The 22,255-nt window shown below is 45.5% G+C and overlaps 75 pseudogenes; all 75 read right to left on the reverse strand.

Annotated features, from left to right (window-relative positions):
- Nucleotides 1-23: 23 nt before the first annotated feature.
- LOC140080533 (5S ribosomal RNA) lies at nucleotides 24-142 on the reverse strand (annotated as a pseudogene).
- A 70-nt stretch (nucleotides 143-212) lies between these two features.
- Nucleotides 213-331, reverse strand: LOC140090699 (5S ribosomal RNA; annotated as a pseudogene).
- Nucleotides 332-401: 70 nt separating this feature from the next.
- Nucleotides 402-520, reverse strand: LOC140086251 (5S ribosomal RNA; annotated as a pseudogene).
- Nucleotides 521-590: 70 nt separating this feature from the next.
- Nucleotides 591-709, reverse strand: LOC140099884 (5S ribosomal RNA; annotated as a pseudogene).
- A 70-nt stretch (nucleotides 710-779) lies between these two features.
- On the reverse strand, nucleotides 780-898 carry LOC140099886 (5S ribosomal RNA; annotated as a pseudogene).
- Nucleotides 899-968: 70 nt separating this feature from the next.
- Nucleotides 969-1,087, reverse strand: LOC140087001 (5S ribosomal RNA; annotated as a pseudogene).
- Nucleotides 1,088-1,157: 70 nt separating this feature from the next.
- LOC140080534 (5S ribosomal RNA) lies at nucleotides 1,158-1,276 on the reverse strand (annotated as a pseudogene).
- A 70-nt stretch (nucleotides 1,277-1,346) lies between these two features.
- On the reverse strand, nucleotides 1,347-1,465 carry LOC140083469 (5S ribosomal RNA; annotated as a pseudogene).
- Nucleotides 1,466-1,905: 440 nt separating this feature from the next.
- On the reverse strand, nucleotides 1,906-2,024 carry LOC140090121 (5S ribosomal RNA; annotated as a pseudogene).
- Nucleotides 2,025-2,094: 70 nt separating this feature from the next.
- LOC140092516 (5S ribosomal RNA) lies at nucleotides 2,095-2,213 on the reverse strand (annotated as a pseudogene).
- A 440-nt stretch (nucleotides 2,214-2,653) lies between these two features.
- LOC140090122 (5S ribosomal RNA) lies at nucleotides 2,654-2,772 on the reverse strand (annotated as a pseudogene).
- A 70-nt stretch (nucleotides 2,773-2,842) lies between these two features.
- LOC140092518 (5S ribosomal RNA) lies at nucleotides 2,843-2,961 on the reverse strand (annotated as a pseudogene).
- A 70-nt stretch (nucleotides 2,962-3,031) lies between these two features.
- LOC140082838 (5S ribosomal RNA) lies at nucleotides 3,032-3,150 on the reverse strand (annotated as a pseudogene).
- Nucleotides 3,151-3,220: 70 nt separating this feature from the next.
- Nucleotides 3,221-3,339, reverse strand: LOC140078740 (5S ribosomal RNA; annotated as a pseudogene).
- Nucleotides 3,340-3,598: 259 nt separating this feature from the next.
- Nucleotides 3,599-3,717, reverse strand: LOC140090123 (5S ribosomal RNA; annotated as a pseudogene).
- Nucleotides 3,718-3,787: 70 nt separating this feature from the next.
- Nucleotides 3,788-3,906, reverse strand: LOC140082840 (5S ribosomal RNA; annotated as a pseudogene).
- Nucleotides 3,907-3,976: 70 nt separating this feature from the next.
- Nucleotides 3,977-4,095, reverse strand: LOC140078752 (5S ribosomal RNA; annotated as a pseudogene).
- Nucleotides 4,096-4,165: 70 nt separating this feature from the next.
- LOC140087143 (5S ribosomal RNA) lies at nucleotides 4,166-4,284 on the reverse strand (annotated as a pseudogene).
- A 70-nt stretch (nucleotides 4,285-4,354) lies between these two features.
- LOC140092046 (5S ribosomal RNA) lies at nucleotides 4,355-4,473 on the reverse strand (annotated as a pseudogene).
- Nucleotides 4,474-4,543: 70 nt separating this feature from the next.
- Nucleotides 4,544-4,662, reverse strand: LOC140099888 (5S ribosomal RNA; annotated as a pseudogene).
- A 259-nt stretch (nucleotides 4,663-4,921) lies between these two features.
- On the reverse strand, nucleotides 4,922-5,040 carry LOC140087480 (5S ribosomal RNA; annotated as a pseudogene).
- A 251-nt stretch (nucleotides 5,041-5,291) lies between these two features.
- On the reverse strand, nucleotides 5,292-5,410 carry LOC140099889 (5S ribosomal RNA; annotated as a pseudogene).
- A 70-nt stretch (nucleotides 5,411-5,480) lies between these two features.
- LOC140091239 (5S ribosomal RNA) lies at nucleotides 5,481-5,598 on the reverse strand (annotated as a pseudogene).
- A 70-nt stretch (nucleotides 5,599-5,668) lies between these two features.
- On the reverse strand, nucleotides 5,669-5,787 carry LOC140094670 (5S ribosomal RNA; annotated as a pseudogene).
- A 70-nt stretch (nucleotides 5,788-5,857) lies between these two features.
- Nucleotides 5,858-5,976, reverse strand: LOC140080535 (5S ribosomal RNA; annotated as a pseudogene).
- A 70-nt stretch (nucleotides 5,977-6,046) lies between these two features.
- LOC140078764 (5S ribosomal RNA) lies at nucleotides 6,047-6,165 on the reverse strand (annotated as a pseudogene).
- Nucleotides 6,166-6,235: 70 nt separating this feature from the next.
- On the reverse strand, nucleotides 6,236-6,354 carry LOC140087002 (5S ribosomal RNA; annotated as a pseudogene).
- A 70-nt stretch (nucleotides 6,355-6,424) lies between these two features.
- On the reverse strand, nucleotides 6,425-6,543 carry LOC140080536 (5S ribosomal RNA; annotated as a pseudogene).
- A 70-nt stretch (nucleotides 6,544-6,613) lies between these two features.
- On the reverse strand, nucleotides 6,614-6,732 carry LOC140083471 (5S ribosomal RNA; annotated as a pseudogene).
- A 251-nt stretch (nucleotides 6,733-6,983) lies between these two features.
- LOC140081847 (5S ribosomal RNA) lies at nucleotides 6,984-7,102 on the reverse strand (annotated as a pseudogene).
- A 70-nt stretch (nucleotides 7,103-7,172) lies between these two features.
- On the reverse strand, nucleotides 7,173-7,291 carry LOC140083045 (5S ribosomal RNA; annotated as a pseudogene).
- Nucleotides 7,292-7,361: 70 nt separating this feature from the next.
- LOC140099890 (5S ribosomal RNA) lies at nucleotides 7,362-7,480 on the reverse strand (annotated as a pseudogene).
- Nucleotides 7,481-7,550: 70 nt separating this feature from the next.
- LOC140078776 (5S ribosomal RNA) lies at nucleotides 7,551-7,669 on the reverse strand (annotated as a pseudogene).
- Nucleotides 7,670-7,739: 70 nt separating this feature from the next.
- On the reverse strand, nucleotides 7,740-7,858 carry LOC140080537 (5S ribosomal RNA; annotated as a pseudogene).
- Nucleotides 7,859-8,109: 251 nt separating this feature from the next.
- Nucleotides 8,110-8,228, reverse strand: LOC140090172 (5S ribosomal RNA; annotated as a pseudogene).
- A 69-nt stretch (nucleotides 8,229-8,297) lies between these two features.
- LOC140078787 (5S ribosomal RNA) lies at nucleotides 8,298-8,416 on the reverse strand (annotated as a pseudogene).
- A 70-nt stretch (nucleotides 8,417-8,486) lies between these two features.
- LOC140083472 (5S ribosomal RNA) lies at nucleotides 8,487-8,605 on the reverse strand (annotated as a pseudogene).
- Nucleotides 8,606-8,856: 251 nt separating this feature from the next.
- LOC140081848 (5S ribosomal RNA) lies at nucleotides 8,857-8,975 on the reverse strand (annotated as a pseudogene).
- Nucleotides 8,976-9,045: 70 nt separating this feature from the next.
- Nucleotides 9,046-9,164, reverse strand: LOC140087270 (5S ribosomal RNA; annotated as a pseudogene).
- A 70-nt stretch (nucleotides 9,165-9,234) lies between these two features.
- LOC140083348 (5S ribosomal RNA) lies at nucleotides 9,235-9,353 on the reverse strand (annotated as a pseudogene).
- Nucleotides 9,354-9,423: 70 nt separating this feature from the next.
- On the reverse strand, nucleotides 9,424-9,542 carry LOC140082841 (5S ribosomal RNA; annotated as a pseudogene).
- Nucleotides 9,543-9,612: 70 nt separating this feature from the next.
- Nucleotides 9,613-9,731, reverse strand: LOC140099891 (5S ribosomal RNA; annotated as a pseudogene).
- A 70-nt stretch (nucleotides 9,732-9,801) lies between these two features.
- Nucleotides 9,802-9,920, reverse strand: LOC140083415 (5S ribosomal RNA; annotated as a pseudogene).
- Nucleotides 9,921-9,990: 70 nt separating this feature from the next.
- LOC140091789 (5S ribosomal RNA) lies at nucleotides 9,991-10,109 on the reverse strand (annotated as a pseudogene).
- Nucleotides 10,110-10,179: 70 nt separating this feature from the next.
- On the reverse strand, nucleotides 10,180-10,298 carry LOC140099892 (5S ribosomal RNA; annotated as a pseudogene).
- Nucleotides 10,299-10,368: 70 nt separating this feature from the next.
- Nucleotides 10,369-10,487, reverse strand: LOC140101017 (5S ribosomal RNA; annotated as a pseudogene).
- A 251-nt stretch (nucleotides 10,488-10,738) lies between these two features.
- On the reverse strand, nucleotides 10,739-10,857 carry LOC140078671 (5S ribosomal RNA; annotated as a pseudogene).
- Nucleotides 10,858-10,927: 70 nt separating this feature from the next.
- On the reverse strand, nucleotides 10,928-11,046 carry LOC140099893 (5S ribosomal RNA; annotated as a pseudogene).
- A 70-nt stretch (nucleotides 11,047-11,116) lies between these two features.
- On the reverse strand, nucleotides 11,117-11,235 carry LOC140078798 (5S ribosomal RNA; annotated as a pseudogene).
- A 70-nt stretch (nucleotides 11,236-11,305) lies between these two features.
- LOC140080540 (5S ribosomal RNA) lies at nucleotides 11,306-11,424 on the reverse strand (annotated as a pseudogene).
- Nucleotides 11,425-11,494: 70 nt separating this feature from the next.
- LOC140090700 (5S ribosomal RNA) lies at nucleotides 11,495-11,613 on the reverse strand (annotated as a pseudogene).
- A 70-nt stretch (nucleotides 11,614-11,683) lies between these two features.
- LOC140086265 (5S ribosomal RNA) lies at nucleotides 11,684-11,802 on the reverse strand (annotated as a pseudogene).
- A 70-nt stretch (nucleotides 11,803-11,872) lies between these two features.
- LOC140099894 (5S ribosomal RNA) lies at nucleotides 11,873-11,991 on the reverse strand (annotated as a pseudogene).
- A 70-nt stretch (nucleotides 11,992-12,061) lies between these two features.
- On the reverse strand, nucleotides 12,062-12,180 carry LOC140099895 (5S ribosomal RNA; annotated as a pseudogene).
- Nucleotides 12,181-12,439: 259 nt separating this feature from the next.
- LOC140078810 (5S ribosomal RNA) lies at nucleotides 12,440-12,558 on the reverse strand (annotated as a pseudogene).
- A 70-nt stretch (nucleotides 12,559-12,628) lies between these two features.
- LOC140091656 (5S ribosomal RNA) lies at nucleotides 12,629-12,747 on the reverse strand (annotated as a pseudogene).
- Nucleotides 12,748-12,817: 70 nt separating this feature from the next.
- LOC140080541 (5S ribosomal RNA) lies at nucleotides 12,818-12,936 on the reverse strand (annotated as a pseudogene).
- Nucleotides 12,937-13,006: 70 nt separating this feature from the next.
- Nucleotides 13,007-13,125, reverse strand: LOC140083473 (5S ribosomal RNA; annotated as a pseudogene).
- A 440-nt stretch (nucleotides 13,126-13,565) lies between these two features.
- Nucleotides 13,566-13,684, reverse strand: LOC140090124 (5S ribosomal RNA; annotated as a pseudogene).
- Nucleotides 13,685-13,754: 70 nt separating this feature from the next.
- Nucleotides 13,755-13,873, reverse strand: LOC140092519 (5S ribosomal RNA; annotated as a pseudogene).
- Nucleotides 13,874-14,313: 440 nt separating this feature from the next.
- Nucleotides 14,314-14,432, reverse strand: LOC140090127 (5S ribosomal RNA; annotated as a pseudogene).
- Nucleotides 14,433-14,502: 70 nt separating this feature from the next.
- LOC140092520 (5S ribosomal RNA) lies at nucleotides 14,503-14,621 on the reverse strand (annotated as a pseudogene).
- A 70-nt stretch (nucleotides 14,622-14,691) lies between these two features.
- LOC140082842 (5S ribosomal RNA) lies at nucleotides 14,692-14,810 on the reverse strand (annotated as a pseudogene).
- Nucleotides 14,811-14,880: 70 nt separating this feature from the next.
- Nucleotides 14,881-14,999, reverse strand: LOC140099896 (5S ribosomal RNA; annotated as a pseudogene).
- Nucleotides 15,000-15,258: 259 nt separating this feature from the next.
- On the reverse strand, nucleotides 15,259-15,377 carry LOC140090128 (5S ribosomal RNA; annotated as a pseudogene).
- Nucleotides 15,378-15,447: 70 nt separating this feature from the next.
- Nucleotides 15,448-15,566, reverse strand: LOC140082843 (5S ribosomal RNA; annotated as a pseudogene).
- A 70-nt stretch (nucleotides 15,567-15,636) lies between these two features.
- Nucleotides 15,637-15,755, reverse strand: LOC140078822 (5S ribosomal RNA; annotated as a pseudogene).
- Nucleotides 15,756-15,825: 70 nt separating this feature from the next.
- Nucleotides 15,826-15,944, reverse strand: LOC140087144 (5S ribosomal RNA; annotated as a pseudogene).
- A 259-nt stretch (nucleotides 15,945-16,203) lies between these two features.
- Nucleotides 16,204-16,322, reverse strand: LOC140099899 (5S ribosomal RNA; annotated as a pseudogene).
- Nucleotides 16,323-16,392: 70 nt separating this feature from the next.
- LOC140098311 (5S ribosomal RNA) lies at nucleotides 16,393-16,511 on the reverse strand (annotated as a pseudogene).
- Nucleotides 16,512-16,581: 70 nt separating this feature from the next.
- LOC140087481 (5S ribosomal RNA) lies at nucleotides 16,582-16,700 on the reverse strand (annotated as a pseudogene).
- Nucleotides 16,701-16,951: 251 nt separating this feature from the next.
- On the reverse strand, nucleotides 16,952-17,070 carry LOC140099900 (5S ribosomal RNA; annotated as a pseudogene).
- Nucleotides 17,071-17,140: 70 nt separating this feature from the next.
- Nucleotides 17,141-17,259, reverse strand: LOC140078834 (5S ribosomal RNA; annotated as a pseudogene).
- A 70-nt stretch (nucleotides 17,260-17,329) lies between these two features.
- LOC140087145 (5S ribosomal RNA) lies at nucleotides 17,330-17,448 on the reverse strand (annotated as a pseudogene).
- Nucleotides 17,449-17,518: 70 nt separating this feature from the next.
- LOC140081849 (5S ribosomal RNA) lies at nucleotides 17,519-17,637 on the reverse strand (annotated as a pseudogene).
- Nucleotides 17,638-22,255: the final 4,618 nt, after the last annotated feature.

Consider the following 22,255-nt stretch of genomic DNA (forward strand, 5'->3'; position numbering starts at 1 on the left):
CTAACAATTTTCAGGTTCAAAAAGGTCAACAGAACTTGGGATTCCCAGCCAGTCTCCCATGCTGGTACTTGCCAAGCCTTAAGCTGCATTGCTGCTGCGATCTGACGAGAGCAGGCACATTCAGCTTAGAATGGCCGTTGACAGCAGCTGTTCAATTTGAACTTTCTTTTACTATCTCATAGAAAAACTAACACAATTTTCAGGTTCAAAAAGGTCAACAGAACTTGGGATTTCCAGCCAGTCTCCCATGCTGGTACTTGCCAAGCCTTAAGCTGCATTGCTGCTGCGATCTGACGAGAGCAGGCACATTCAGCTTAGAATGGCCGTTGACAGCAGCTGTTCAATTTGAACCTTCTTTTACTATCTCATAGAGAAACTAACACAATTTTCAGGTTCAAAAAGGTCAACGGAACTTGGGATTCCCAGCCAGTCTCCCATGCTGGTACTTGCCAAGCCTAAAGCTGCATTGCTGCTGCGATCTGACGAGAGCAGGCACATTCAGCTTAGAATGGCCGTTGACAGCAGCTGTTCAATTTGAACCTTCTTTTACTATCTCATAGAGAAACTAACACAATTTTCAGGTTCAAAAAGGTCAACGGAACTTGGGATTCCCAGCCAGTCTCCCATGCTGGTACTTGCCAAGCCTTAAGCTGCATTGCTGCTGCGATCTGACGAGAGCAGGCACATTCAGCTTAGAATGGCCGTTGACAGCAGCTGTTCAATTTGAACCTTCTTTTACCATCTTTGACAGAGAAACTAACAATTTTCAGATTCAAAAAGGTCAACGGAACTTGGGATTCCCAGCCAGTCTCCCATGCTGGTACTTGCCAAGCCTTAAGCTGCATTGCTGCTGCGATCTGACGAGAGCAGGCACATTCAGCTTAGAATGGCCGTTGACAGCAGCTGTTCAGTTTGAACCTTCTTTTACTATCTCATAGAGAAACTAACACAATTTTCAGGTTCAAAAAGGTCAACAGAACTTGGGATTCGCAGCCAGTCTCCCATGCTTGTACTTGCCAAGCCTTAAGCTGCATTGTTGCTGCGATCTGACGAGAGCAGGCACATTCAGCTTAGAATGGCCGTTGACAGCAGCTGTTCAATTTGAACCTTCTTTTACTATCTCATAGAGAAACTAACACAATTTTCAGGTTCAAAAAGGTCAACAGAACTTGGGATTCCCAGCCAGTCTCCCATGCTGGTACTTGCCAAGCCTTAAGCTGCATTGCTGCTGCGATCTGACGAGAGCAGGCACATTCAGCTTAGAATGGCCGTTGACAGCAGCTGTTCAATTTGAACCTTCTTTTACTATCCCATAGAGAAACTAACACAATTTTCAGGTTCAAAAAGGTCAACGAAACTTGGGATTCCCAGCCAGTCTCCCATGCTGGTACTTGCCAAGCCTTAAGCTGCATTGCTGCTGCGATCTGACGAGAGCAGGCACATTCAGCTTAGAATGGCCGTTGACAGCAGCTGTTCAATTTGAACCTTCTTTTACTATCTCATAGAGAAACTAACACAATTTTCAGGTTCAAAAAGGTCAACGGAACTTGGGATTCCCAGCCAGTCTCCCATGCTGGTACTTGCCAAGCCTTAAGCTGCTGCGATCTGACGAGAGCAGGCACATTCAGCTTAGAATGGCCGTTGACAGCAGCTGTTCAATTTGAACCTTCTTTTACTATCTCATAGAGAAACTAACACAATTTTCAGGTTCAAAAAGGTCAACGAAACTTGGGATTCCCAGCCAGTCTCCCATGCTGGTACTTGCCAAGCCTTAAGCTGCATTGCTGCTGCGATCTGACGAGAGCAATCACATTCAGCTTAGAATAGCCGTTGACAACAGCTGTTCAGTTTGAACCTTCTTTTACTATCTCATAGAGAAACTAACACAATTTTCAGGTTCAAAAAGGTCAACGGAACTTGGGATTCCCAGCCAGTCTCCCATGCTGGTACTTGCCAAGCCTTAAGCTGCATTGCTGCTGCGATCTGACGAGAGCAGGCACATTCAGCTTAGAATGGCTGTTGACAGCAGCTGTTCTATTTGAACCTTCTTTTACCACCTTTGACAGTGAAACTAACAATTTTCAGGTTCAAAAAGGTCAACGGAACTTGGGATTCCCAGCCAGTCTCCCATGCTGGTACTTGCCAACCCTTAAGCTGCATTGCTGCTGCGATCTGATGAGAGCAGGCACATTCAGCTTAGAATGGCCGTTGACAGCAGCTGTTCAATTTGAACCTTTTTTTACTATCTCATAGAGAAACTAACACAATTTTCAGGTTCAAAAAGGTCAACGAAACTTGGGATTCCCAGCCAGTCTCCCATGCTGGTACTTGCCAAGCCTTAAGCTGCTGCGATCTGACGAGAGCAGGCACATTCAGCTTAGAATGGCCGTTGACAGCAGCTGTTCAATTTGAACCTTCTTTTACTATCTCATAGAGAAACTAACACAATTTTCAGGTTCAAAAAGGTCAACGAAACTTGGGATTCCCAGCCAGTCTCCCATGCTGGTACTTGCCAAGCCTTAAGCTGCATTGCTGCTGCGATCTGACGAGAGCAATCACATTCAGCTTAGAATAGCCGTTGACAACAGCTGTTCAGTTTGAACCTTCTTTTACTATCTCATAGAGAAACTAACACAATTTTCAGGTTCAAAAAGGTCAACGGAACTTGGGATTCCCAGCCAGTCTCCCATGCTGGTACTTGCCAAGCCTTAAGCTGCATTGCTGCTGCGATCTGACGAGAGCAGGCACATTCAGCTTAGAATGGCTGTTGACAGCAGCTGTTCAATTTGAACCTTCTTTTACCACCTTTGACAGTGAAACTAACAATTTTCAGGTTCAAAAAGGTCAACGGAACTTGGGATTCCCAGCCAGTCTCCCATGCTGGTACTTGCCAACCCTTAAGCTGCATTGCTGCTGCGATCTGATGAGAGCAGGCACATTCAGCTTAGAATGGCCGTTGACAGCAGCTGTTCAATTTGAACCTTTTTTTACTATCTCATAGAGAAACTAACACAATTTTCAGGTTCAAAAAGGTCAACGGAACTTGGGATTCCCAGCCAGTCTCCCATGCTGGTACTTGCCAAGCCTTAAGCTGCATTGCTGCTGCGATCTGACGAGAGCAGGCACATTCAGCTTAGAATGGCCATTGACAGCAGCTGTTCAGTTTGAACCTTCTTTTACTATCTCATAGAGAAACTAACACAATTTTCAGGTTCAAAAAGGTCAACGGAACTTGGTATTCCCAGCCAGTCTCCCATGCTGGTACTTGCCAAGCCTTAAGCTGCATTGCTGCTGCGATCTGACGAGAGCAGGCACATTCAGCTTAGAATGGCCGTTGACAGCAGCTGTTCAATTTGAACCTTCTTTTACTATCTCATAGAAAAACTAACACAATTTTCAGGTTCAAAAAAGTCAACAGAACTTGGGATTCCCAGCCAGTCTCCCATGCTGGTACTTGCCAAGCCTTAAGCTGCATTGCTGCTGCGATCTGACGAGAGCAATCACATTCAGCTTAGAATAGCCGTTGACAGCAGCTGTTCAGTTTGAACCTTCTTTTACTATCTCATAGAGAAACTAACACAATTTTCAGGTTCAAAAAGGTCAACGGAACTTGGGATTCCCAGCCAGTCTCCCATGCTGGTACTTGCCAAGCCTTAAGCTGCATTGCTGCTGCGATCTGACGAGAGCAGGCACATTCAGCTTAGAATGGCTGTTGACAGCAGCTGTTCAATTTGAACCTTCTTTTACCACCTTTGACAGTGAAACTAACAATTTTCAGGTTCAAAAAGGTCAACGGAACTTGGGATTCCCAGCCAGTCTCCCATGCTGGTACTTGCCAAGCCTTAAGCTGCATTGCTGCTGCGATCTGACGAGAGCAGGCACATTCAGCTTAGAATGGCCATTGACAGCAGCTGTTCAGTTTGAACCTTCTTTTACTATCTCATAGAGAAACTAACACAATTTTCAGGTTCAAAAAGGTCAACGGAACTTGGTATTCCCAGCCAGTCTCCCATGCTGGTACTTGCCAAGCCTTAAGCTGCATTGCTGCTGCGATCTGACGAGAGCAGGCACATTCAGCTTAGAATGGCCGTTGACAGCAGCTGTTCAATTTGAACCTTCTTTTACCATCTTTGACAGAGAAACTAACAATTTTCAGGTTCAAAAAGGTCAACAGAACTTGGGATTCCCAGCCAGTCTCCCATGCTTGTACTTGCCAAGCCTTAAGCTGCATTGTTGCTGCGATCTGACGAGAGCAGGCACATTCAGCTTAGAATGGCCGTTGACAGCAGCTGTTCAATTTGAACCTTCTTTTACTATCTCATAGAAAAACTAACACAATTTTCAGGTTCAAAAAAGTCAACAGAACTTGGGATTCCCAGCCAGTCTCCCATGCTGGTACTTGCCAAGCCTTAAGCTGCATTGCTGCTGCGATCTGACAAGAGCAGGCACATTCAGCTTAGAATGGCCGTTGACAGCAGCTGTTCAATTTGAACCTTCTTTTACTATCTCATAGAGAAACTAACACAATTTTCAGGTTCAAAAAGGTCAACGGAACTTGGGATTCCCAGCCAGTCTCCCATGCTGGTACTTGCCAAGCCTTAAGCTGCATTGCTGCTGCGATCTGACGAGAGCAGGCACATTCAGCTTAGAATGGCCGTTGACAGCAGCTGTTCAGTTTGAACCTTCTTTTACTATCTCATAGAGAAACTAACACAATTTTCAGGTTCAAAAAGGTCAACGGAACTTCTTATTCCCAGCCAGTCTCCCATGCTGGTACTTGCCAAGCCTTAAGCTGCATTGCTGCTGCGATCTGACGAGAGCAGGCACATTCAGCTTACAATGGCTGTTGACAGCAGCTGTTCAATTTGAACCTTCTTTTACCATCTTTGACAGTGAAACTAACAATTTTCAGGTTCAAAAAGGTCAACGGAACTTGGGATTCCCAGCCAGTCTCCCATGCTGGTACTTGCCAAGCCTTAAGCTGCATTGCTGCTGCGATCTGACGAGAGCAGGCACATTTAGCTTAGAATGGCCGTTGACAGCAGCTGTTCAATTTGAACCTTCTTTTACTATCTCATAGAGAAACTAACACAATTTTCAGGTTCAAAAAGGTCAACGGAACTTGGGATTCCCAGCCAGTCTCCCATGCTGGTACTTGCCAAGCCTTAAGCTGCTGCGAACTGACGAGAGCACGCACATTCAGCTTAGAATGGCCGTTGACAGCAGCTGTTCAATTTGAACCTTCTTTTACTATCTCATAGAGAAACTAACACAATTTTCAGGTTCAAAAAGGTCAACGGAACTTGGGATTCCCAGCCAGTCTCCCATGCTGGTACTTGCCAAGCCTTAAGCTGCATTGCTGCTGCGATCTGACGAGAGCAGGCACATTCAGCTTAGAATGGCCGTTGACAGCAGCTGTTTAGTTTGAACCTTCTTTTACTATCTCATAGAGAAACTAACACAATTTTCAGGTTCAAAAAGGTCAACGGAACTTGGTATTCCCAGCCAGTCTCCATGCTGGTACTTGCCAAGCCTTAAGCTGCATTGCTGCTGCGATCTGACGAGAGCAGGCACATTCAGCTTAGAATGGCCGTTGACAGCAGCTGTTCAATTTGAACCTTCTTTTACCATCTTTGACAGAGAAACTAACAATTTTCAGGTTCAAAAAGGTCAACAGAACTTGGGATTCGCAGCCAGTCTCCCATGCTTGTACTTGCCAAGCCTTAAGCTGCATTGTGGCTGCGATCTGACGAGAGCAGGCACATTCAGCTTAGAATGGCCGTTGACAGCAGCTGTTCAATTTGAACCTTCTTTTACTATCTCATAGAGAAACTAACACAATTTTCAGGTTCAAAAAGGTCAACAGAACTTGGGATTCCCAGCCAGTCTCCCATGCTGGTACTTGCCAAGCCTTAAGCTGCATTGCTGCTGCGATCTGACGAGAGCAGGCACATTCAGCTTAGAATGGCCGTTGACAGCAGCTGTTCAGTTTGAACCTTCTTTTACTATCTCATAGAGAAACTAACACAATTTTCAGGTTCAAAAAGGTCAACGGAACTTGGTATTCCCAGCCAGTCTCCCATGCTGGTACTTGCCAAGCCTTAAGCTGCATTGCTGCTGCGATCTGACGAGAGCAGGCACATTCAGCTTAGAATGGCCGTTGACAGCAGCTGTTCAATTTGAACCTTCTTTTACCATCTTTGACAGAGAAACTAACAATTTTCAGGTTCAAAAAGGTCAACAGAACTTGGGATTCGCAGCCAGTCTCCCATGCTTGTACTTGCCAAGCCTTAAGCTGCATTGTTGCTGCGATCTGACGAGAGCAGGCACATTCAGCTTAGAATGGCCGTTGACAGCAGCTGTTCAATTTGAACCTTCTTTTACTATCTCATAGAGAAACTAACACAATTTTCAGGTTCAAAAAGGTCAACAGAACTTGGGATTCCCAGCCAGTCTCCCATGCTGGTACTTGCCAAGCCTTAAGCTGCATTGCTGCTGCGATCTGACGAGAGCAGGCACATTCAGCTTAGAATGGCCGTTGACAGCAGCTGTTCAATTTGAACCTTCTTTTACTATCCCATAGAGAAACTAACACAATTTTCAGGTTCAAAAAGGTCAACGAAACTTGGGATTCCCAGCCAGTCTCCCATGCTGGTACTTGCCAAGCCTTAAGCTGCATTGCTGCTGCGATCTGACGAGAGCAGGCACATTCAGCTTAGAATGGCCGTTGACAGCAGCTGTTCAATTTGAACCTTCTTTTACTATCTCATAGAGAAACTAACACAATTTTCAGGTTCAAAAAGGTCAACGGAACTTGGGATTCCCAGCCAGTCTCCCATGCTGGTACTTGCCAAGCCTTAAGCTGCTGCGATCTGACGAGAGCAGGCACATTCAGCTTAGAATGGCCGTTGACAGCAGCTGTTCAATTTGAACCTTCTTTTACTATCTCATAGAGAAACTAACACAATTTTCAGGTTCAAAAAGGTCAACAGAACTTGGGATTCCCAGCCAGTCTCCCATGCTGGTACTTGCCAAGCCTTAAGCTGCATTGCTGCTGCGATCTGACGAGAGCAGGCACATTCAGCTTAGAATGGCTGTTGACAGCAGCTGTTCAATTTGAACCTTCTTTTACTATCTCATAGAGAAACTAACACAATTTTCAGGTTCAAAAAGGTCAACGGAACTTGGGATTCCCAGCCAGTCTCCCATGCTGGTACTTGCCAAGCCTTAAGCTGCATTGCTGCTGCGATCTGACGAGAGCAGGCACATTCAGCTTAGAATAGCCGTTGACAGCAGCTGTTCAATTTGAACCTTCTTTTACTATCTCATAGAGAAACTAACACAATTTTCAGGTTCAAAAAGGTCAACGGAACTTGGGATTCCCAGCCAGTCTCCCATGCTGGTACTTGCCAAGCCTTAAGCTGCATTGCTGCTGCGATCTGACGAGAGCAGGCACATTCAGCTTAGAATGGCCGTTGACAGCAGCTGTTCAGTTTGAACCTTCTTTTACTATCTCATAGAGAAACTAACACAATTTTCAGGTTCAAAAAGGTCAACGGAACTTGGTATTCCCAGCCAGTCTCCCATGCTGGTACTTGCCAAGCCTTAAGCTGCATTGCTGCTGCGATCTGACGAGAGCAGGCACATTCAGCTTAGAATGGCCGTTGACAGCAGCTGTTCAATTTGAACCTTCTTTTACCATCTTTGACAGTGAAACTAACAATTTTCAGGTTCAAAAAGGTCAACAGAACTTGGGATTCCCAGCCAGTCTCCCATGCTGGTACTTGCCAAGCCTTAAGCTGCATTGCTGCTGCGATCTGACGAGAGCAGGCACATTCAGCTTAGAATGGCCGTTGACAGCAGCTGTTCAATTTGAACCTTCTTTTACTATCCCATAGAGAAACTAACACAATTTTCAGGTTCAAAAAGGTCAACGGAACTTGGTATTCCCAGCCAGTCTCCCATGCTGGTACTTGCCAAGCCTTAAGCTGCTGCGATCTGACGAGAGCAGGCACATTCAGCAAAGAATGGCCGTTGACAGCAGCTGTTCAATTTGAACCTTCTTTTACTATCTCATAGAGAAACTAATACAATTTTCAGGTTCAAAAAGGTCAACAGAACTTGGGATTCCCAGCCAGTCTCCCATGCTGGTACTTGCCAAGCCTTAAGCTGCATTGCTGCTGCGATCTGACGAGAGCAGGCACATTCAGCTTAGAAGGGCTGTTGACAGCAGCTGTTCAATTTGAACCTTCTTTTACTATCTCATAGAGAAACTAACACAATTTTTAGTTCAAAAAGGTCAACGGAACTTGGTATTCCCAGCCAGTCTCCCATGCTGGTACTTGCCAAGCCTTAAGCTGCATTGCTGCTGCGATCTGACGAGAGCAGGCACATTCAGCTTAGAATGGCCGTTGACAGCAGCTGTTCAATTTGAACCTTCTTTTACTATCCCATAGAGAAACTAACACAATTTTCAGGTTCAAAAAGGTCAACGAAACTTGGGATTCCCAGCCAGTCTCCCATGCTGGTACTTGCCAAGCCTTAAGCTGCATTGCTGCTGCGATCTGACGAGAGCAGGCACATTCAGCTTAGAATGGCCGTTGACAGCAGCTGTTCAATTTGAACCTTCTTTTACTATCTCATAGAGAAACTAACACAATTTTCAGGTTCAAAAAGGTCAACGGAACTTGGGATTCCCAGCCAGTCTCCCATGCTGGTACTTGCCAAGCCTTAAGCTGCTGCGATCTGACGAGAGCAGGCACATTCAGCTTAGAATGGCCGTTGACAGCAGCTGTTCAATTTGAACCTTCTTTTACTATCTCATAGAGAAACTAACACAATTTTCAGGTTCAAAAAGGTCAACAGAACTTGGGATTCCCAGCCAGTCTCCCATGCTGGTACTTGCCAAGCCTTAAGCTGCATTGCTGCTGCGATCTGACGAGAGCAGGCACATTCAGCTTAGAATGGCTGTTGACAGCAGCTGTTCAATTTGAACCTTCTTTTACTATCTCATAGAGAAACTAACACAATTTTCAGGTTCAAAAAGGTCAACGGAACTTGGTATTCCCAGCCAGTCTCCCATGCTGGTACTTGCCAAGCCTTAAGCTGCATTGCTGCTGCGATCTGACGAGAGCAGGCACATTCAGCTTAGAATGGCTGTTGACAGCAGCTGTTCAATTTGAACCTTCTTTTACCATCTTTGACAGTGAAACTAACAATTTTCAGGTTCAAAAAGGTCAACGGAACTTGGGATTCCCAGCCAGTCTCCCATGCTGGTACTTGCCAAACCTTAAGCTGCATTGCTGCTGCGATCTGATGAGAGCAGGCACATTCAGCTTAGAATGGCCGTTGACAGCAGCTGTTCAATTTGAACCTTTTTTTACTATCTCATAGAGAAACTAACACAATTTTCAGGTTCAAAAAGGTCAACGGAACTTGGGATTCCCAGCCAGTCTCCCATGCTGGTACTTGCCAAGCCTTAAGCTGCATTGCTGCTGCGATCTGACGAGAGCAGGCACATTCAGCTTAGAATGGCCATTGACAGCAGCTGTTCAGTTTGAACCTTTTTTTACTATCTCATAGAGAAACTAACACAATTTTCAGGTTCAAAAAGGTCAACGGAACTTGGGATTCCCAGCCAGTCTCCCATGCTGGTACTTGCCAAGCCTTAAGCTGCATTGCTGCTGCGATCTGACGAGAGCAGGCACATTCAGCTTAGAATGGCCGTTGACAGCAGCTGTTCAATTTGAACCTTCTTTTACTATCTCATAGAGAAACTAACACAATTTTCAGGTTCAAAAAGGTCAACGGAACTTGGGATTCCCAGCCAGTCTCCCATGCTGGTACTTGCCAAGCCTTAAGCTGCATTGCTGCTGCGATCTGACGAGAGCAGGCACATTAAGCTTAGAATGGCCGTTGACAGCAGCTGTTCAGTTTGAACCTTCTTTTACTATCTCATAGAGAAACTAACACAATTTTCAGGTTCAAAAAGGTCAACGGAACTTGGTACTCCCAGCCAGTCTCCCATGCTGGTACTTGCCAAGCCTTAAGCTGCATTGCTGCTGCGATCTGACGAGAGCAGGCACATTCAGCTTAGAATGGCTGTTGACAGCAGCTGTTCAATTTGAACCTTCTTTTACCATCTTTGACAGTGAAACTAACAATTTTCAGGTTCAAAAAGGTCAACGGAACTTGGGATTCCCAGCCAGTCTCCCATGCTGGTACTTGCCAAGCCTTAAGCTGCATTGCTGCTGCGATCTGACGAGAGCAGGCACATTCAGCTTAGAATGGCCGTTGACAGCAGCTGTTCAATTTGAACCTTCTTTTACTATCTCATAGAGAAACTAACACAATTTTCAGGTTCAAAAAGGTCAACGGAACTTGGGATTCCCAGCCAGTCTCCCATGCTGGTACTTGCCAAGCCTTAAGCTGCATTGCTGCTGCGATCTGATGAGAGCAGGCACATTCAGCTTAGAATGGCCGTTGACAGCAGCTGTTCAATTTGAACCTTCTTTTACTATCTCATAGAGAAACTAACACAATTTTCAGGTACAAAAAGGTCAACGGAACTTGGGATTCCCAGCCAGTCTCCCATGCTGGTACTTGCCAAGCCTTAAGCTGCTGCGAACTGACGAGAGCACGCACATTCAGCTTAGAATGGCCGTTGACAGCAGCTGTTCAATTTGAACCTTCTTTTACTATCTCATAGAGAAACTAACACAATTTTCAGGTTCAAAAAGGTCAACAGAACTTGGGATTCCCAGCCAGTCTCCCATGCTGGTACTTGCCAAGCCTTAAGCTGCATGGCTGCTGCGATCTGACGAGAGCAGGCACATTCAGCTTAGAATGGCCGTTGACAGCAGCTGTTCAATTTGAACCTTCTTTTACTATCTCATAGAGAAACTAACACAATTTTCAGGTTCAAAAAGGTCAACGGAACTTGGGATTCCCAGCCAGTCTCCCATGCTGGTACTTGCCAAGCCTTAAGCTGCATTGCTGCTGCGATCTGACGAGAGCAGGCACATTCAGCTTAGAATGGCCGTTGACTGCAGCTGTTCAGTTTGAACCTTCTTTTACTATCTCATAGAGAAACTAACACAATTTTCAGGTTCAAAAAGGTCAACGGAACTTGGTATTCCCAGCCAGTCTCCCATGCTGGTACTTGCCAAGCCTTAAGCTGCATTGCTGCTGCGATCTGACGAGAGCAGGCACATTCAGCTTAGAATGGCCGTTGACAGCAGCTGTTCAATTTGAACCTTCTTTTACCATCTTTGACAGAGAAACTAACAATTTTCAGGTTCAAAAAGGTCAACAGAACTTGGGATTCCCAGCCAGTCTCCCATGCTGGTACTTGCCAAGCCTTAAGCTGCATTGCTGCTGCGATCTGACGAGAGCAGGCACATTCAGCTTAGAATGGCCGTTGACAGCAGCTGTTCAATTTGAACTTTCTTTTACTATCTCATAGAAAAACTAACACAATTTTCAGGTTCAAAAAGGTCAACAGAACTTGGGATTTCCAGCCAGTCTCCCATGCTGGTACTTGCCAAGCCTTAAGCTGCATTGCTGCTGCGATCTGACGAGAGCAGGCACATTCAGCTTAGAATGGCCGTTGACAGCAGCTGTTCAATTTGAACCTTCTTTTACTATCTCATAGAGAAACTAACACAATTTTCAGGTTCAAAAAGGTCAACGGAACTTGGGATTCCCAGCCAGTCTCCCATGCTGGTACTTGCCAAGCCTAAAGCTGCATTGCTGCTGCGATCTGACGAGAGCAGGCACATTCAGCTTAGAATGGCCGTTGACAGCAGCTGTTCAATTTGAACCTTCTTTTACTATCTCATAGAGAAACTAACACAATTTTCAGGTTCAAAAAGGTCAACGGAACTTGGGATTCCCAGCCAGTCTCCCATGCTGGTACTTGCCAAGCCTTAAGCTGCATTGCTGCTGCGATCTGACGAGAGCAGGCACATTCAGCTTAGAATGGCCGTTGACAGCAGCTGTTCAATTTGAACCTTCTTTTACCATCTTTGACAGAGAAACTAACAATTTTCAGATTCAAAAAGGTCAACGGAACTTGGGATTCCCAGCCAGTCTCCCATGCTGGTACTTGCCAAGCCTTAAGCTGCATTGCTGCTGCGATCTGACGAGAGCAGGCACATTCAGCTTAGAATGGCCGTTGACAGCAGCTGTTCAATTTGAACCTTCTTTTACTATCTCATAGAGAAACTAACACAATTTTCAGGTTCAAAAATGTCAACGGAACTTGGGATTCCCAGCCAGTCTCCCATGCTGGTACTTGCCAAGCCTTAAGCTGCATTGCTGCTGCGATCTGACGAGAGCAGGCACATTCAGCTTAGAATGGCCGTTGACAGCAGCTGTTCAGTTTGAACCTTCTTTTACTATCTCATAGAGAAACTAACACAATTTTCAGGTTCAAAAAGGTCAACGGAACTTGGTATTCCCAGCCAGTCTCCCATGCTGGTACTTGCCAAGCCTTAAGCTGCATTGCTGCTGCGATCTGACGAGAGCAGGCACATTCAGCTTAGAATGGCCGTTGACAGCAGCTGTTCAATTTGAACCTTCTTTTACCATCTTTGACAGAGAAACTAACAATTTTCAGGTTCAAAAAGGTCAACAGAACTTGGGACTCGCAGCCAGTCTCCCATGCTTGTACTTGCCAAGCCTTAAGCTGCATTGTTGCTGCGATCTGACGAGAGCAGGCACATTCAGCTTAGAATGGCCGTTGACAGCAGCTGTTCAATTTGAACCTTCTTTTACTATCTCATAGAGAAACTAACACAATTTTCAGGTTCAAAAAGGTCAACAGAACTTGGGATTCCCAGCCAGTCTCCCATGCTGGTACTTGCCAAGCCTTAAGCTGCATTGCTGCTGCGATCTGACGAGAGCAGGCACATTCAGCTTAGAATGGCCGTTGACAGCAGCTGTTCAATTTGAACCTTCTTTTACTATCCCATAGAGAAACTAACACAATTTTCAGGTTCAAAAAGGTCAACGAAACTTGGGATTCCCAGCCAGTCTCCCATGCTGGTACTTGCCAAGCCTTAAGCTGCATTGCTGCTGCGATCTGACGAGAGCAGGCACATTCAGCTTAGAATGGCCGTTGACAGCAGCTGTTCAATTTGAACCTTCTTTTACTATCTCATAGAGAAACTAACACAATTTTCAGGTTCAAAAAGGTCAACGGAACTTGGGATTCCCAGCCAGTCTCCCATGCTGGTACTTGCCAAGCCTTAAGCTGCTGCGATCTGACGAGAGCAGGCACATTCAGCTTAGAATGGCCGTTGACAGCAGCTGTTCAATTTGAACCTTCTTTTACTATCTCATAGAGAAACTAACACAATTTTCAGGTTCAAAAAGGTCAACGAAACTTGGGATTCCCAGCCAGTCTCCCATGCTGGTACTTGCCAAGCCTTAAGCTGCATTGCTGCTGCGATCTGACGAGAGCAATCACATTCAGCTTAGAATAGCCGTTGACAACAGCTGTTCAGTTTGAACCTTCTTTTACTATCTCATAGAGAAACTAACACAATTTTCAGGTTCAAAAAGGTCAACGGAACTTGGGATTCCCAGCCAGTCTCCCATGCTGGTACTTGCCAAGCCTTAAGCTGCATTGCTGCTGCGATCTGACGAGAGCAGGCACATTCAGCTTAGAATGGCTGTTGACAGCAGCTGTTCAATTTGAACCTTCTTTTACCACCTTTGACAGTGAAACTAACAATTTTCAGGTTCAAAAAGGTCAACGGAACTTGGGATTCCCAGCCAGTCTCCCATGCTGGTACTTGCCAACCCTTAAGCTGCATTGCTGCTGCGATCTGATGAGAGCAGGCACATTCAGCTTAGAATGGCCGTTGACAGCAGCTGTTCAATTTGAACCTTTTTTTACTATCTCATAGAGAAACTAACACAATTTTCAGGTTCAAAAAGGTCAACGAAACTTGGGATTCCCAGCCAGTCTCCCATGCTGGTACTTGCCAAGCCTTAAGCTGCTGCGATCTGACGAGAGCAGGCACATTCAGCTTAGAATGGCCGTTGACAGCAGCTGTTCAATTTGAACCTTCTTTTACTATCTCATAGAGAAACTAACACAATTTTCAGGTTCAAAAAGGTCAACGAAACTTGGGATTCCCAGCCAGTCTCCCATGCTGGTACTTGCCAAGCCTTAAGCTGCATTGCTGCTGCGATCTGACGAGAGCAATCACATTCAGCTTAGAATAGCCGTTGACAACAGCTGTTCAGTTTGAACCTTCTTTTACTATCTCATAGAGAAACTAACACAATTTTCAGGTTCAAAAAGGTCAACGGAACTTGGGATTCCCAGCCAGTCTCCCATGCTGGTACTTGCCAAGCCTTAAGCTGCATTGCTGCTGCGATCTGACGAGAGCAGGCACATTCAGCTTAGAATGGCTGTTGACAGCAGCTGTTCAATTTGAACCTTCTTTTACCACCTTTGACAGTGAAACTAACAATTTTCAGGTTCAAAAAGGTCAACGGAACTTGGGATTCCCAGCCAGTCTCCCATGCTGGTACTTGCCAACCCTTAAGCTGCATTGCTGCTGCGATCTGATGAGAGCAGGCACATTCAGCTTAGAATGGCCGTTGACAGCAGCTGTTCAATTTGAACCTTTTTTTACTATCTCATAGAGAAACTAACACAATTTTCAGGTTCAAAAAGGTCAACGGAACTTGGGATTCCCAGCCAGTCTCCCATGCTGGTACTTGCCAAGCCTTAAGCTGCATTGCTGCTGCGATCTGACGAGAGCAGGCACATTCAGCTTAGAATGGCCATTGACAGCAGCTGTTCAGTTTGAACCTTCTTTTACTATCTCATAGAGAAACTAACACAATTTTCAGGTTCAAAAAGGTCAACGGAACTTGGGATTCCCAGCCAGTCTCCCATGCTGGTACTTGCCAAGCCTTAAGCTGCATTGCTGCTGCGATCTGACGAGAGCAGGCACATTCAGCTTAGAATGGCCGTTGACAGCAGCTGTTCAATTTGAACCTTCTTTTACTATCTCATAGAAAAACTAACACAATTTTCAGGTTCAAAAAAGTCAACAGAACTTGGGATTCCCAGCCAGTCTCCCATGCTGGTACTTGCCAAGCCTTAAGCTGCATTGCTGCTGCGATCTGACGAGAGCAATCACATTCAGCTTAGAATAGCCGTTGACAGCAGCTGTTCAGTTTGAACCTTCTTTTACTATCTCATAGAGAAACTAACACAATTTTCAGGTTCAAAAAGGTCAACGGAACTTGGGATTCCCAGCCAGTCTCCCATGCTGGTACTTGCCAAGCCTTAAGCTGCATTGCTGCTGCGATCTGACGAGAGCAGGCACATTCAGCTTAGAATGGCTGTTGACAGCAGCTGTTCAATTTGAACCTTCTTTTACCACCTTTGACAGTGAAACTAACAATTTTCAGGTTCAAAAAGGTCAACGGAACTTGGGATTCCCAGCCAGTCTCCCATGCTGGTACTTGCCAAGCCTTAAGCTGCATTGCTGCTGCGATCTGACGAGAGCAGGCACATTCAGCTTAGAATGGCCATTGACAGCAGCTGTTCAGTTTGAACCTTCTTTTACTATCTCATAGAGAAACTAACACAATTTTCAGGTTCAAAAAGGTCAACGGAACTTGGTATTCCCAGCCAGTCTCCCATGCTGGTACTTGCCAAGCCTTAAGCTGCATTGCTGCTGCGATCTGACGAGAGCAGGCACATTCAGCTTAGAATGGCCGTTGACAGCAGCTGTTCAATTTGAACCTTCTTTTACCATCTTTGACAGAGAAACTAACAATTTTCAGGTTCAAAAAGGTCAACAGAACTTGGGATTCCCAGCCAGTCTCCCATGCTTGTACTTGCCAAGCCTTAAGCTGCATTGTTGCTGCGATCTGACGAGAGCAGGCACATTCAGCTTAGAATGGCCGTTGACAGCAGCTGTTCAATTTGAACCTTCTTTTACTATCTCATAGAAAAACTAACACAATTTTCAGGTTCAAAAAAGTCAACAGAACTTGGGATTCCCAGCCAGTCTCCCATGCTGGTACTTGCCAAGCCTTAAGCTGCATTGCTGCTGCGATCTGACAAGAGCAGGCACATTCAGCTTAGAATGGCCGTTGACAGCAGCTGTTCAATTTGAACCTTCTTTTACTATCTCATAGAGAAACTAACACAATTTTCAGGTTCAAAAAGGTCAACGGAACTTGGGATTCCCAGCCAGTCTCCCATGCTGGTACTTGCCAAGCCTTAAGCTGCATTGCTGCTGCGATCTGACGAGAGCAGGCACATTCAGCTTAGAATGGCCGTTGACAGCAGCTGTTCAGTTTGAACCTTCTTTTACTATCTCATAGAGAAACTAACACAATTTTCAGGTTCAAAAAGGTCAACGGAACTTGGTATTCCCAGCCAGTCTCCCATGCTGGTACTTGCCAAGCCTTAAGCTGCATTGCTGCTGCGATCTGACGAGAGCAGGCACATTCAGCTTACAATGGCTGTTGACAGCAGCTGTTCAATTTGAACCTTCTTTTACCATCTTTGACAGTGAAACTAACAATTTTCAGGTTCAAAAAGGTCAACGGAACTTGGGATTCCCAGCCAGTCTCCCATGCTGGTACTTGCCAAGCCTTAAGCTGCATTGCTGCTGCGATCTGACGAGAGCAGGCACATTTAGCTTAGAATGGCCGTTGACAGCAGCTGTTCAATTTGAACCTTCTTTTACTATCTCATAGAGAAACTAACACAATTTTCAGGTTCAAAAAGGTCAACGGAACTTGGGATTCCCAGCCAGTCTCCCATGCTGGTACTTGCCAAGCCTTAAGCTGCTGCGAACTGACGAGAGCACGCACATTCAGCTTAGAATGGCCGTTGACAGCAGCTGTTCAATTTGAACCTTCTTTTACTATCTCATAGAGAAACTAACACAATTTTCAGGTTCAAAAAGGTCAACGGAACTTGGGATTCCCAGCCAGTCTCCCATGCTGGTACTTGCCAAGCCTTAAGCTGCATTGCTGCTGCGATCTGACGAGAGCAGGCACATTCAGCTTAGAATGGCCGTTGACAGCAGCTGTTCAGTTTGAACCTTCTTTTACTATCTCATAGAGAAACTAACACAATTTTCAGGTTCAAAAAGGTCAACGGAACTTGGTATTCCCAGCCAGTCTCCCATGCTGGTACTTGCCAAGCCTTAAGCTGCATTGCTGCTGCGATCTGACGAGAGCAGGCACATTCAGCTTAGAATGGCCGTTGACAGCAGCTGTTCAATTTGAACCTTCTTTTACCATCTTTGACAGAGAAACTAACAATTTTCAGGTTCAAAAAGGTCAACAGAACTTGGGATTCCCAGCCAGTCTCCCATGCTTGTACTTGCCAAGCCTTAAGCTGCATTGTTGCTGCGATCTGACGAGAGCAGGCACATTCAGCTTAGAATGGCCGTTGACAGCAGCTGTTCAATTTGAACCTTCTTTTACTATCTCATAGAGAAACTAACACAATTTTCAGGTTCAAAAAGGTCAACAGAACTTGGGATTCCCAGCCAGTCTCCCATGCTGGTACTTGCCAAGCCTTAAGCTGCATTGCTGCTGCGATCTGACGAGAGCAGGCACATTCAGCTTAGAATGGCTGTTGACAGCAGCTGTTCAATTTGAACCTTCTTTTACCATCTTTGACAGTGAAACTAACAATTTTCAGGTTCAAAAAGGTCAACGGAACTTGGGATTCCCAGCCAGTCTCCCATGCTGGTACTTGCCAAGCCTTAAGCTGCATTGCTGCTGCGATCTGACGAGAGCAGGCACATTCAGCTTAGAATGGCCGTTGACAGCAGCTGTTCAATTTGAACCTTCTTTTACTATCTCATAGAGAAACTAACACAATTTTCAGGTTCAAAAATGTCAACGGAACTTGGGATTCCCAGCCAGTCTCCCATGCTGGTACTTGCCAAGCCTTAAGCTGCATTGCTGCTGCGATCTGACGAGAGCAGGCACATTCAGCTTAGAATGGCCGTTGACAGCAGCTGTTCAGTTTGAACCTTCTTTTACTATCTCATAGAGAAACTAACACAATTTTCAGGTTCAAAAAGGTCAACGGAACTTGGTATTCCCAGCCAGTCTCCCATGCTGGTACTTGCCAAGCCTTAAGCTGCATTGCTGCTGCGATCTGACGAGAGCAGGCACATTCAGCTTAGAATGGCCGTTGACAGCAGCTGTTCAATTTGAACCTTCTTTTACCATCTTTGACAGAGAAACTAACAATTTTCAGGTTCAAAAAGGTCAACGGAACTTGGGATTCCCAGCCAGTCTCCCATGCTTGTACTTGCCAAGCCTTAAGCTGCATTGTTGCTGCGATCTGACGAGAGCAGGCACATTCAGCTTAGAATGGCCGTTGACAGCAGCTGTTCAATTTGAACCTTCTTTTACTATCTCATAGAGAAACTAACACAATTTTCAGGTTCAAAAAGGTCAACAGAACTTGGGATTCCCAGCCAGTCTCCCATGCTGGTACTTGCCAAGCCTTAAGCTGCATTGCTGCTGCGATCTGACGAGAGCAGGCACATTCAGCTTAGAATGGCCGTTGACAGCAGCTGTTCAATTTGAACCTTCTTTTACTATGCCATAGAGAAACTAACACAATTTTCAGGTTCAAAAAGGTCAACGGAACTTGGTATTCCCAGCCAGTCTCCCATGCTGGTACTTGCCAAGCCTTAAGCTGCTGCGATCTGACGAGAGCAGGCACATTCAGCTTAGAATGGCCGTTGACAGCAGCTGTTCAATTTGAACCTTCTTTTACCATCTTTGACAGTGAAACTAACAATTTTCAGGTTCAAAAAGGTCAACGGAACTTGGGATTCCCAGCCAGTCTCCCATGCTGGTACTTGCCAAACCTTAAGCTGCATTGCTGCTGCGATCTGATGAGAGCAGGCACATTCAGCTTAGAATGGCCGTTGACAGCAGCTGTTCAATTTGAACCTTTTTTTACTATCTCATAGAGAAACTAACACAATTTTCAGGTTCAAAAAGGTCAACGGAACTTGGGATTCCCAGCCAGTCTCCCATGCTGGTACTTGCCAAGCCTTAAGCTGCATTGCTGCTGCGATCTGACGAGAGCAGGCACATTCAGCTTAGAATGGCCATTGACAGCAGCTGTTTAGTTTGAACCTTCTTTTACTATCTCATAGAGAAACTAACACAATTTTCAGGTTCAAAAAGGTCAACGGAACTTGGTATTCCCAGCCAGTCTCCCATGCTGGTACTTGCCAAGCCTTAAGCTGCATTGCTGCTGCGATCTGACGAGAGCAGGCACATTCAGCTTAGAATGGCCGTTGACAGCAGCTGTTCAATTTGAACCTTCTTTTACCATCTTTGACAGAGAAACTAACAATTTTCAGGTTCAAAAAGGTCAACAGAACTTGGGATTCCCAGCCAGTCTCCCATGCTTGTACTTGCCAAGCCTTAAGCTGCATTGTTGCTGCGATCTGACGAGAGCAGGCACATTCAGCTTAGAATGGCCGTTGACAGCAGCTGTTCAATTTGAACCTTCTTTTACTATCTCATAGAAAAACTAACACAATTTTCAGGTTCAAAAAGGTCAACAGAACTTGGGATTCCCAGCCAGTCTCCCATGCTGGTACTTGCCAAGCCTTAAGCTGCATTGCTGCTGCGATCTGACAAGAGCAGGCACATTCAGCTTAGAATGGCCGTTGACAGCCGCTGTTCAATTTGAACCTTCTTTTACTATCTCATAGAGAAACTAACACAATTTTCAGGTTCAAAAAGGTCAACGGAACTTGGGATTCCCAGCCAGTCTCCCATGCTGGTACTTGCCAAGCCTTAAGCTGCATTGCTGCTGCGATCTGACGAGAGCAGGCACATTCAGCTTAGAATGGCCGTTGACAGCAGCTGTTCAGTTTGAACCTTCTTTTACTATCTCATAGAGAAACTAACACAATTTTCAGGTTCAAAAAGGTCAACAGAACTTGGTATTCCCAGCCAGTCTCCCATGCTGGTACTTGCCAAGCCTTAAGCTGCATTGCTGCTGCGATCTGACGAGAGCAGGCACATTCAGCTTACAATGGCTGTTGACAGCAGCTTTTCAATTTGAACCTTCTTTTACCATCTTTGACAGTGAAACTAACAATTTTCAGGTTCAAAAAGGTCAACGGAACTTGGGATTCCCAGACAGTCTCCCATGCTGGTACTTGCCAAGCCTTAAGCTGCATTGCTGCTGCGATCTGACGAGAGCAGGCACATTTAGCTTAGAATGGCCGTTGACAGCAGCTGTTCAATTTGAACCTTCTTTTACTATCTCATAGAGAAACTAACACAATTTTCAGGTTCAAAAAGGTCAACGGAACTTGGGATTCCCAGCCAGTCTCCCATGCTGGTACTTGCCAAGCCTTAAGCTGCTGCGAACTGACGAGAGCACGCACATTCAGCTTAGAATGGCCGTTGACAGCAGCTGTTCAATTTGAACCTTCTTTTACTATCTCATAGAGAAACTAACACAATTTTCAGGTTCAAAAAGGTCAACAGAACTTGGGATTCCCAGCCAGTCTCCCATGCTGGTACTTGCCAAGCCTTAAGCAGCATTGCTGCTGCGATCTGACGAGAGCAGGCACATTCAGCTTAGAATGGCTGTTGACAGCAGCTGTTCAATTTGAACCTTCTTTTACTATCTCATAGAGAAACTAACACAATTTTCAGGTTCAAAAAGGTCAACGGAACTTGGTATTCCCAGCCAGTCTCCCATGCTGGTACTTGCCAAGCCTTAAGCTGCATTGCTGCTGCGATCTGACGAGAGCAGGCACATTCAGCTTAGAATGGCTGTTGACAGCAGCTGTTCAATTTGAACCTTCTTTTACCATCTTTGACAGTGAAACTAACAATTTTCAGGTTCAAAAAGGTCAACGGAACTTGGGATTCACAGCCAGTCTCCCATGCTGGTACTTGCCAAGCCTTAAGCTGCATTGCTGCTGCGCTCTGACGAGAGCAGGCACATTCAGCTTAGAATGGCCGTTGACAGCAGCTGTTCAATTTGAACCTTCTTTTACTATCTCATAGAGAAACTAACACAATTTTCAGGTTCAAAAAGGTCAACGAAACTTGGGATTCCCAGCCAGTCTCCCATGCTGGTTCTTGCCAAGCCTTAAGCTGCATTGCTGCTGCGATCTGACGAGAGCAGGCACATTCAGCTTAGAATGGCCGTTGACAGCAGCTGTTCAATTTGAACCTTCTTTTACTATCTCATAGAGAAACTAACACAATTTTCAGGTTCAAAAAGGTCAACGGAACTTGGGATTATCAGCCAGTCTCCCATGCTGGTACTTGCCAAGCCTTAAGCTGCTGCGATCTGACGAGAGCAGGCACATTCAGCTTAGAATGGCCGTTGACAGCAGCTGTTCAATTTGAACCTTCTTTTACTATCTCATAGAGAAACTAACACAATTTTCAGGTTCAAAAAGGTCAACAGAACTTGGGATTCCCAGACAGTCTCCCATGCTGGTACTTGCCAAGCCTTAAGCTGCATTGCTGCTGCGATCTGACGAGAGCAGGCACATTTAGCTTAGAATGGCCGTTGACAGCAGCTGTTCAATTTGAACCTTCTTTTACTATCTCATAGAGAAACTAACACAATTTTCAGGTTCAAAAAGGTCAACGGAACTTGGGATTCCCAGCCAGTCTCCCATGCTGGTACTTGCCAAGCCTTAAGCTGCATTGCTGCTGCGATCTGACGAGAGCAGGCACATTTAGCTTAGAATGGCCGTTGACAGCAGCTGTTCAATTTGAACCTTCTTTTACTATCTCATAGAGAAACTAACACAATTTTCAGGTTCAAAAAGGTCAACGGAACTTGGGATTCCCAGCCAGTCTCCCATGCTGGTACTTGCCAAGCCTTAAGCTGCTGCGAACTGACGAGAGCACGCACATTCAGCTTAGAATGGCCGTTGACAGCAGCTGTTCAATTTGAACCTTCTTTTACTATCTCATAGAGAAACTAACACAATTTTCAGGTTCAAAAAGGTCAACAGAACTTGGGATTCCCAGCCAGTCTCCCATGCTGGTACTTGCCAAGCCTTAAGCAGCATTGCTGCTGCGATCTGACGAGAGCAGGCACATTCAGCTTAGAATGGCTGTTGACAGCAGCTGTTCAATTTGAACCTTCTTTTACTATCTCATAGAGAAACTAACACAATTTTCAGGTTCAAAAAGGTCAACGGAACTTGGTATTCCCAGCCAGTCTCCCATGCTGGTA

Source organism: Engystomops pustulosus, chromosome 9, assembly GCF_040894005.1.
Source record: "Engystomops pustulosus chromosome 9, aEngPut4.maternal, whole genome shotgun sequence".
NCBI classification, from domain to species: Eukaryota; Metazoa; Chordata; class Amphibia; order Anura; family Leptodactylidae; genus Engystomops; species Engystomops pustulosus.